At 39.0% G+C, this 11,922-nt stretch overlaps 1 non-coding gene across 1 annotated transcript; it reads right to left on the reverse strand.

Annotated features, from left to right (window-relative positions):
- Window positions 1–901: 901 nt before the first annotated feature.
- Window positions 902–974, reverse strand: TRNAA-AGC. Its single transcript has one exon. It is a non-coding gene; the product is annotated as a tRNA-Ala (tRNA).
- Between the last annotated feature and the right edge of the window lie 10,948 nt (window positions 975–11,922).

Raw genomic sequence — 11,922 nt, forward strand, 5'->3', positions numbered from 1 at the left:
AACGGTCATATTTTTATGACATCATTAATATTTTTATTTAAATGGATCTCTTTACGTGTGCAATTTTCAGCCAGATTTGAACGATACAAAATTACTCTTTCTCAACATAAAACAACATTTATGAAAAAACCTTTAGTTTTAGCTTCACAAGACTCGGGCAATAACTGCCCCTCACCGGCCAACACTATGGCCGATGACTCTTCCTTGTCGGACAACACTTAGGAAGATAACACCCTCACCGGTCACACCCTGTCCAGATACACTATCATTGGACAACATACTGTCCGGATATAGTCCTCACCGGACAACAGCTAGCAATAAAAATAAAAAAAACCCGCCTAAGGCTTTGTCTGATGAGCATCCTCACCAGACAAGTGCTGTCCGATAACCACTTCAAAAGCGGTCAATACTTAGTCTCACAAATATTAAATCCAAACAACACTTGGACGATGAAAAGTAAAACCAGATACCCTTGTCCGATAAGGGTCCTCACTGGGAAAGGCTTCACCAGATAAAGACCTCATCGGTCAATACATAAAAACTACAGATCCCTCACCGGACTAGACTTGGCCGGTAAGGAGGCCTCTAAGTTACTTTTTTGCCTCTACTGTTTGTTAAAAGTTGCCGATTTCATCTCTTTGGTTTGAAATTTCCGGTTTTCGTCCTTATAGTTTGAAAATCATTACTATTTTTGTTCCAAAATTTCTACCTTTACGAATGAGACGAAAATAGTAAATGCATTGTAAACTGTATAGAGAAAAACAATAATAAAGTTAGAATAATAAGGATGAAAATAGTAATTATGTGCAAACCATAGGTAAGAAAATCATAATTTCAAAACCACATGTATTAAAAACGTAATTTTCAAACAAATTTCTATTAGAAAATGAAGAAAATTGAATGGAGATGCAGGGTATCGATCCCCGTACCTCTCGCATGCTAAGCGAGCGCTCTACCATCTGAGCTACATCCCCAATCGATGTTTGTTTCTTATAAGTAATAATTGATTTTTTGTGAATCTGAACTTGATCTTTATGTTCTTAATTGCAAAATTGTAATCACTTGTTTGAGTTGTATCATCAAGGGGGAGTTCATCATCATCATTTGAATCTGATCTATCATTCATAGCAGGTATATTTTTTTTACTAAACGTTTTCTGAATATGCATTGAAGAAGAACAACTTCTTTGCATAAAAAATGTTTTCTTAAATGTTCAAACCACTTCTTTGAACATTCATTTCTAAGAAGTGTGTTTATAAATGATTTTGATTCTTTTAGGAAATGAGGAGACTATACTTGTGTACTTTCTCTTCGTACATATTTTCTAATACCTGATTCAACTATTCTTCAAAACGTTATTATCACTTCTCTAAAATGAAAATTCATTTTCGGTGATAATACACTCTTAGTACTCAACTTTGTTTTCCGAGCTTATTTGTGAATAATTCTTTGATTGATATACATTTCTGAATTCTTCAAATCTTATCTGTAAATTTATTATTACAGATCTTCGCTCATTTCTCCCTACTTTTGTGAATAATTTGTTTTGTATATCACTTCTGTTTAATTGTTCATGTGATTAACTGCAACATTTTTCTTTATCAATTTTCATATGATCAAATGTGCTGAATTGTAATAAATTTTTTTATCAATCATTTGTGATCAAATGAGCTTACATTGTAATTTTAGGAGAAACTTAGAGCTTAACAAAAATACCTCTATGGACTGTCAGAACCGACAGCCCTACCCAAGAGGACATCCATATCTGCGTGAGCTTAAATGAAAAATGGGTTTGTATGTAGAGCTTAAAATATAAATGAGAGGGGTATTTGAAGTGAGCTAAAAGAATTGACGAGAGTTGTGTCCATGATTAAAAGATTAAAAGAATCATATTCTATCTACTATAATCCGGGCAACCACACAATCTATTAGTTCTCAACTCTTTGGAGACTAATATTGAAAAAGACAAGCCTAGGCCAACTCTTGTCATAACCTCACCAGCAACTCATTTATCTGTCACACCATACCTAAATTCTTTGAAAAGGGTGAGACTTCAGGTTGTAAAAAGCCAATCAATTTGAAAAACAAGAACTTGAAGTCTAAATCATCTAATTCAAATTCTTCATCTTTTTTAGAGAAAGGCAAAGGAACCTTTAATTTTTGATAAATCTAAGTTTGTTGGGAATTTGAAACCTTTGTTCTCCATATTTGTAAAGAAAAACTCTTATATTTCTTACTTTCTTCATTTTGGAGATAGTTTTAGAGAATTTGCTGAAGCACAAAAGTGGTTCAAAATCTTTATTTTCCTATTTTCTCCATTTTGGAGAATATGTTAGAAATAATATGACACACTCTCATTCGTCTTTCAGTTCACAGCCTAAAATTGGTTTGAAACCAAACCACTATGTGTGCTAATAGCATCTCCAACAGATTCGTCAAAATGGAGAAGTAAAATGTCAATATCTCCAAAAAGGTTACTTTAATCTCCGACAGATTTTCCATTTTGGAGATTATACTATTAATTATATTTTTAAAATATTTAATACATTTCATAAAATGTTATTTCTCTCTTCTAAACATCTAATTTTAAACAATCTCATTGGTAGAATAAATAAAAAATCATTCCTCTCACATAAATAATAATAAACCCTAGACATCCAAAGTTGTCCTTTATACAATGTTGTTATATGTAGGAGCGTAAAAATGAGACATTTTTTCATAGTTGTTGTGTAAAACAGTGTAAAAACTTTTATGTTTTTCACGGTTTTCTCGTAGAATGGTTTAAAAGCGTGATAATTTTAAATGGCGTTTAAGGTAAATATGCAAAAGGGTGAGCTTTTTACAACGTTGTTTGGTATGGGTTTATAAAAACATGACATTGATACATGTTATTTTGTAGAACTGTGAAAAAAGGTGTCCACGGTTTCCTTGAGACGTCCAAAGTTGTCACCTTTATACATCGTTGTTACGTATAAGATCATAAAAATGAGACCATCTTTCATGGTTGTTATGTAAAACGATATAAAAGGTTGTATTTTTTTTCACACGTCTTTCGTAAAACGGTGTACAAACTTGTATTCTTTTTATGGTTTTCTCGTAGAATGGTACAAAAGCGTGATGATTTTAAATGGCGTTCAGACTCTTTAACCGCAACAATATTCAGAGGTTATCAGCATCTTGATATCGTTAAAAATTTGTCTTTTAAAACTTTGTACATTCTACCCCATGTAGAACATTGTAGAAACTCCTCTTATGAGTATCTACTTCTCTTTCTTCAAAACTATAAAACTCTTACAATCTTCTCTTATCTTTGAACAACTTTAACTCTTTAACAACTTCAAACAATCTCCACTAATTAATCAACTCCGAAAATTTATCAGCTTCCCTTGAACTTGATAAAGTCTTCTTTTCAACTTTTGCGTAATCTCCCCCTTTTCTTTTCAAAACAGGATTAAATTTCACAACCTCTTTCCTTTACAACACATAAGGGATAATCTTCACATTCACTCCCTCTTGATTATAGCATTACAATAATCTTCAGAAAACTTCAGAAACTATCTTCACTTGATATCATGTCTTTGATAACGTTTCTCCCGCTCATGATGATTAGAAGAATCCTAGACACCATGAATAATCAACGATCTAATATTATCCCCTTTACACACTTCTTCTGATATACTCCCCCTAAAGAAATGAATCATATTCTCAACAGTTAAACTTGATTTGTCCCCCATTGAAAGATAAACTCTGTTAGAATAACATTCTCGCCTCCTTAAAAAATAGATCTTTACAATCACATTGTTACACTCCCTCTTGAATATTGGGTAAAAATCTAAAATAGAAGCATCTTTCTGACACACGTGGTTCATTACTCTTCCACCCAATCACAGGATATGACGTGCAAAAATTCATCAGTTCACATCATTTCGAAGCGTTGTTTTCCTCTCTCTTCTTTCTCTCTTATCTCACCTATATATATAAGACTCACCCTATTATATTTTTCTTTATGCTTACGCAACTCTCTAAAGAATTGTTTCTCAAGAATTTGTGCGAACAAGAACTCCAAAAAGAACTCCTCCTCACGAACCAGTTTTCTTTTCTTTTTCTTCAAAAAACAGGTTTGTAATACTTTTTTTGGTTGTTACTCTTCTAAGAAACTGTTTGCTATTTAAAAATATATTTGTTTCTTTTAAATACAAACAATGGTTTATAAATCATTCTTCTTTTTGATTCGTTTACCAAGTTTCTATAAACCCTAAATCTACTTGAACCCCATTCTTCTTCTAGTTTTCAAAAGAAAGTTTTTCTTTCAAAACTTTGTCCTAAAGTGCTTTACTAACGCTAATATGTGCACCATTCTTCTCTTCTGTTCATCATCTTTTACAGAAATGGCTGAACAAAGTGTCAACGTCCCTTTTGAGAAAATCTCCTTCAAACCTAACAACCATGTCGATCTCTTCGACATTCCTTCAAACAAGCCATAATTTGCAGATGCTGCCAAGTTTTTGAAGAACTCGGTACTAGGATTTGCTCTCTCCTTCAAACCAGTAATGGTGAAGGACCTTCTCCAGCAATTCTGGTACACCGCTGAGACAAAGGAAGTGAATGACAAAAATGGGGGCACGACAGAGAAAATCTTCTTCACATACAACAACATGACTGTCAGCTTTGGCGTTCCTACCGTCAGGACTGATCTTCGTCTTCTCAGGACTATCCCCTTTGCTAGAGAACCTGATACTGAGCACATCGTCAAGACCGTGGACGATATCAGTTACAACTGGCCGCTGAAGAAGGACTCGAGCATTGAATTGAATAAATCACTAACGAAGATCTAGAAAAACATAATGTCTGTCGTTTGGCATTACCATTTCTCGCACTTTATTCAGTGCATGGGAGACAAGACTAGAGGATAAGACCAAGCCTTACGAGTGGCACTGAACATTGACACTTCAGTGTCGAAAACATCTACGTGAATTACACGTAGCTGATATTCGATAACCTGGTACGGAAGCTGAACAAGTGTTAGTGTGAGAAGATGGTGCCCTACACAAGATTCGTCAATGGGATTCTCTCAGGGATCTTCGTATCAAACTACCCCATTGAAGGTAACTTCCCTATCTCTCATCTTGGATCAAGGATTCTTGATCACAAGACCAAGCCGTCAGACATTGGCCTATTCGTCCCCATGCTGAGGATAGCTAATGCTTCTTATCTTCCCTCTATTTCTTCTTCTTCTCAGGTGATTGAGACTGTGGCAAACCCACCAGTCTATCCCGACCACCACCACCTTATTCTCCAAAAAGAGGACACAATCTGAAGCCTCACTTAGTCCTTCAAAGAAGGCTAAGAAAGCCAAAAAATGGGATGCCAAGCAAGCTAGGTGAGACCTCTCAAAAGGTCTCAACTATTGAAAAAATCCTTACCCCGTGGCATCCACTAAAACCTCCTCAGCTCTTCAGTTATCTCTTCATATATTGTCATACACGTGGATCCTCTCCCAACCACTTCTCTGACCCAAAATCACTGAAAATGTGAATACCAACATCGCCACTGCTGATCTGTCACAATTTTTTCAGCCATTCTATCCTCCCCTCCTTCGTTTGTTTATACTACACGTGTTGATAATCCCATGGTGGTTGTCCCCACCATTGGTGAAGCCATCACAATAAGACATGAGGTTGCTCCTTTTGAACTTCCTCTGATACATGTTGTTACTCCTCTCAATGACACATTTGAGACTCCCAACGTTAATCCTTCAGATGACGTTGATGACCCCTCAGGTACAATCCCAACCTCTTTTATTTCTTTACTGATCCTGAGCTATCTTATGCTCAATATTCTCTTCCCTCTATAGATCCTTTAGGGAATGAACCCATAGCCATGGAGACTGAAGCTGAAGTCTATGACAAGACTGATGATGTATGCTGTTGCCCGCTGTTACCACAATCCTAAACAAAATGGACGAGGTATACCAGGCAATGACCATCAAGGAATAAATGACTAACGACCTCTCTGTTGTCAAATTTGAGGTCCATGATGTCAAGGAGTTGCTGAACGCCATGCAGACTAAAGTTAAAGCACACACTGAAGTTGTCGCTGCACTGTCCAACAAGGCTAATGAAGTCCAGGCTCAGCTCACCAGGTATGGTGAGCTCCTTCAGAAAATCTTCCAATTCCTCCAACAACCAACGCAAGTCCCTGAACCTGTTTTCAGCGATGCTGACTGTCAACAGCGAGACCAAGTTGCTGCCTTCAACCTTTTCCAAGATGAAGCTCTCTCATCCTTAGAGCACAAGCTAGAAAACCTCTCCTCTCATCTTGATGACTTCTCCTCTCGTCTTATTGATGATGACAAAAAGGGGAAGAAAGATACAGAAGATGAGAAAAATGCTATGGAGGAGACTGTTGAAGATGCTGCCTTGATCCCCACAGCAAATGAAGAAGCTCTGATCATTGTTGCCGATGATGCTAGGGTATCTCTCCCTGATGCCATCAATGACGATGATGAAGATGATGTCGTGGTCGCTTCTGTTGATCATAAAAACCATCCCTCCACCTATGTATTGCCAAATACTGGTGATGAGGATGATGAAGACGATTATGATGATGATGGGGACGTTGAACCTTAACTCCCTGATACAGGCACTGATCTTGGTGGTGATGATGACGATGATGAAAATGATTTCTGCATCCAAGACAACCATGACTGAAAGGAATCTCCATTCGGGAACCAGCTTCCTAAGGGGAGAAACCATCAGGAATTGGGAACCAGCACTCCAAGGAAAAAGGCAAAGGAGTGGCTGAAGACAATCTTGCCATCATTCTATAGAAAATCAGTCCATCTATGATTACTGAATCTTCTAGTGTTGTATCTTTTACCTCAGACACTGAATGTTCTAACCCTATTCCTCTACTTCTCTCTGCATCAATAAACCCTCTTGGTCTCTCAACCGATCTCCTATCTCTTGAACCCGTAGAAGTCAAAGAAGATAAAGACCAGAGGATGGCTCATCTGGTAAGTCAGCTTGACCAAACCAGAGTACAAATTTCTCCTGGTACCTCTGGTTGTGATGAGTTTGACTTCCTTTCAGAAGATGAACGAGAAGAATCCCTGCGTGCTGAACCAAAGTTAAAGAACCATTAACAACAGGTTAAAGACAACATAGAGTTAGCGAAGGATCTAGCTGACCAGGCCTTAGCAGAAGGGAAATTCAAGAAGAAAGACTCTTAGTGCTCAAGCCTGACTTATCAGAGAAGCTGAACGAGAACGCCAACGAGTGCTGAAGCTAAACGAGGGTGATCTATCCTGGTGCAAAGAAAGGATCTGAAAGAGATTGAGCCCACACAAAATCACAATTGTCACTGTCAGTGGTCATGTGAAAGATGGTGCTTTTCTCATTTCAATGGTCATCTTCAAAGAGAATAAAAAAGCTGTCACTGAGTACCCCTCCTACCTCGGTCAGTATGGCTTCTATGAGTGGCTAGAGACTCGAAGGCTATCCAGAAATCCAAATCCAAGCACAAGCCTCTGATTGAAGATATTCTAAATGAATTATTCAAGAATGTGTCAAAGATCATCGAGGTTCCTCCTCTATTAAAGAAGCCTCCATCTCGAAGAAACTCTCTTTTAGAACCTGAAGACGGTCCATCCTACAAGAATGAGCATGAGACAAAATTCTCCATGGATGAACTTCTCAAGGATCGAAAGAGGCCAGATATTTCAATTTTGAACTTGTCACTGCCTACGAAAGGTCCTTATATACCCAACACAATGCACGTGAAACCAGAGTATGGACTTATGTTCATTGACTATTGTTGGTCCCGTGAGAGTCTTTAAAATAAGAAACAGTTTGTAGAAAAGGGGGGATGAATACAAATACAATATTTTCAAATATAAAATATATATTGATAGAGAAGATCAATACATATTTTACAAGATTATTTGCGGAAAGATAAGGTAATAAAAACCTATCTAAACAATCTTTGGTTACTCACAAAGTCTTAGCAAATAAGAAATTGCTCTAAAGAAGATCCTTTACTTAAGCTAGAAAATGCTTGAAGTAAGAAATAGGATTAGAGAGTGAGTTGCGCGCACTCTGCATGGAGAAGAAACACTTCTATTTATACCTAGTGCGTTAAATGAACATTTAATGCAATATGGTAGGGTTAGAGTGCGTGTCAAGCCTTAAGAGGAAGGCTTGTCATTTGCTACAGTGAATAGTACAAAAAACACTATTCATGAGCAGACATCCTTATTTAAAGTTGGTGGACAAAGAGTCGACTAGTCGGCTCCATACCGTACTAACTTTCATAAGGGTATGGGTTTTGTCCTTTGCATGCATAAGGACAAGACAACAACAATCGTGCTAAGCAAGCTCCCTTTGATTACTGAATGCTGGAATGACCTGAAGGTCTCATCATCATTCGCTGAAGCTTGAGCAGTCTTCACACATATGTAGACATGTTTGTAATCACTGAATACTACTTCAGATCACGTACTCGCCGGTCTCTAATCTTCAGTTTCAGTCTTCGATGTTTGCTGAAGGTTCTTTGGTGTGAGTGTTGTCTTCTTGAAGTATTGTTGTCTCTGATAGATTTACAATGCAAGTTCTTCAGCGATCACTGAGCATACTCAGTGAAGATCGCTAGAACTGAAAATACAGAAACATAAATACAACGTATAAGTAAAAGGGATTATCATCAAATCAATTGAGAGAAAGGATCAACAATCTCCCCCTATTTGATGATAACAAGATAACATAAAGAAGTTTATCTTATCAAATAATAGTAAGGAAAAGTTACATACAAAGTGCATGTCCCTTTACTATTTTGGGATCTTTTTCAGTTTGCTCAATCTCAGCTTGGAAATTTTTCTTAACTTATATCTAAGAAAATTACAAGTACGGAAACTGAGATTGAAAGCTTATTCACTGATTTATAGATTGTCAGTGAATGCGAAAAGTAACACTGGAACTCATAGACTTGTGTCCCTATTACTTTTTTCAGGGATCTTTTTTCAGTGAAGTACATGGAATATTCATTTTATTGATCATACGAAATATTACAAGTATTACAGTACATGTCCAGAACTTACAGAATATAAGTACAATCACTGAAAGTAGACATAGTACACGAAGTTACAAGGAAAAGTGGATTGTTGTTACAAAGAGAAACTATTCTAGAGATCTTAGATCTATGTACCCAGGTACATTTTCTCCAAGTTTTCTTCGACGTAGGAATTCCCTTTGTATCTTCAGATCTACGACTTTTCCCGGCATGTTATCATCTATCCAGAGCAAATGATAAACCAAATGATCCATTGGATATAGATGTAGCTATGACATTCTCTGAAATCTGACTTCACCTTCATAGTCAAGGAATATAACTCCTAACTCAGGTTTAAAATGCACAGAATTAGGTGTAAAGGGACCCTTATCTGGCAAGTCAAGATTCAGCCTAGAAATGTCTGTACTCTTATGACCCTTTAGGACTTCATCTAAGGAAAACCTTGTTTTATGTTCGTTCCTTAGGAATGGTCCATCATTAGGATTAGAGAGCTTGAGTTTCTTCTTCCCACCTTTCTTCAGAGTTGGCCGGTCAGGGACCTTGACATACCTGGACATCCGTTTGATAAGCTCGCTGATGGTGTCCTCCATAAGTGTCCTGTATCTCGACTTAGATTGCTGAATGGCTTGTATGATCTCCATCCATTTGCTGTATCCATAGCGGCCAAGGTAGGAAGGATACTCGGTAATGACATCAAGATTGTCCCTGGTGATGAGCATTGAGACCAGTGTTCCACCGTCTTTAGAACGTCCGCTGATGCTGACGCTGATAATCGGGCGGGGACTGAGTCTTTTTTTCAGTTTTTCTTCCCTCCATTGCTTGTCCTTATCCATCAGCTTCATGTTTTTCTTGCGTTCAGCTTCTGCAATCGAAAGATGTTTAGCCTGGGCTTGGATAGCATTCACCGTTTTCTTGGACTTTTTCTTGAGAAGGACTTTTTTAGCTAGTGACTTGGCCAGCTTCAAGCTGTCTTCAGTCTGTTTCTTTTGAAGCTCTAGCTCTTCTTCAGCCCTTAATGCCTCGAGTCTTTCAGCTTCAGATAAGAAGTCAAACTCACTACCACTAGAGTTACGAAGAGGGATTTTTACTCTAGTCTGGTCAAGTGACTCTTTCAGCTGAAACATCTGCTGGTTGGTAGGAGCACGAGAAGTGGGTTGATCAGGTACCCGCTCCAGTCGATCGCATGTTGTTGATGGAATATGAAGTTGATAATTTGAAGTAATCACTACCTGAGAGGTAGAGTCTTCAAACAAAGGTTGTTGAGGGATTTTGAACAATACCTTCAAGTTCCCTTCTTCAACGACCGCCTTGCCTTTCGACTTTGGGTCTTGGTTCCCTGATGGAGTCGATTCACCTTCCCTTTGCTCTCCCTGGGATGCGGAATCCCCGAAAGTAACACCTTTGGTGACGGTTGATGGCTTATGGAACTTGATGGTAAAGTCATCTTCATCATCATCGTCGTTGTCGCCATCTAGATCATTTCCGGTGTCTAGAATGGTAGGTTCATCATCGTCTTCATCATCATCTTCATCTTCATCATCGTCATCATCACCAGTAGCAGTGATGGTATGGGCATCATCCCTAGGGATGGAATCGACATCCTCAACTAGAGCAGCTTCGGTGGTCGGGATTACAGGAGCCTCAACTGCTTTAGCTCTAGGAGCCTTAGCTTCTACTGCAACTGTAGCTGATACTGGACCAACGACCTGAGAAGGGGTAGGCACAGCATCGGATGATTCACCAGCGTCGGACCTCATCTCCCCCTCTCTGGCTAAGACTTGAGAGAATATCCCAGAGAGTTCATCCAAGCGCTGACGCTGGAGAACCATTGAATCCTCCAGCCTTTGCAAAACATTGGCTAGAGTTATCGTTGCCTCACGCGTCTCATGGAGCTGGGCACAATCATCAGCAGAGAAAGAGGGTGTGATCACTGGAGCTGGTTAACGGACAACATCCAGGATCTGTTGAAGAAGACCAGTCTGCTGATCAGCTATAGCCTGAGCATCGTCAGCCCTGCAGTGAAGAATAGCAATGGCGTTGTTGTTGGCTTGAACAACTTCTTGGAGAGTCTGGAGATGACTCTGAACTTCTTGAACATCCGCCTGGAGGGCAAGGAAGTTCGCATCAAGATCACCTTGACGAGGCATCTCTTGGTGAACTTTGTTGATCCTGCAGATGACGGTATCAACGGCTGGAAGGAAAAGTTTGATGTCTGATGCCATATCATAGTCATCATCGACATCTTCATCTCCTTCATCATCTTTCTCTCTTTCTTCCTCTTCCACTTCCTAAGCATCAGACTGATGCATCGAAGAAGGACCTGCAAAAGAAGAAGTGTGAGCTGAGGGCTCAAGGTTAGAAGAAAAGAAAGGGTAGGAAGATGGAATACCTGAGGGGCCATCAGTGACATCTAAAGGATTATCACTGGCGTGAGCAAAGATGTCCTCGAGAGGATGGACATCCGTATGTTGAGGAGCATTGAGAGGAGCACCCTCAGGTCCAGTGGTGCACGTCTCAGTATCAGGGAGGACAGTCGCTGATACATCATCGACATGTGTAAAGACCAAGGAAGGAGGAGAAGAGAAAATGGTCGAGAAGAGATGTGGGTGTTCAACGGTGGCAGCACTGATATTTACACTTTCAGTGATTTGGGTCACTAAAGTGAGTGGTGAAGGTACCACTGATACGACATGTGATGGGAGAAATCACTGAAGAGTTGGGAGGGTGAATAGAAGACGCCTCGAGGGTAAGGCTAGTTTCAATAACTGAAACCTTTTGAGAGGCCCCAGCTAGTGACGTGGTTGTTCCCTTTTTGGCTTTCTTGGCTCTCTGAGGAGAACCAAGAGTTGGTTGAGA

The sequence above is a fragment of the Cynara cardunculus genome (genome assembly GCF_001531365.2).
Source record: "Cynara cardunculus var. scolymus isolate 2C chromosome LG 5, CcrdV1, whole genome shotgun sequence".
Lineage (NCBI taxonomy): Eukaryota > Viridiplantae > Streptophyta > Magnoliopsida > Asterales > Asteraceae > Cynara > Cynara cardunculus.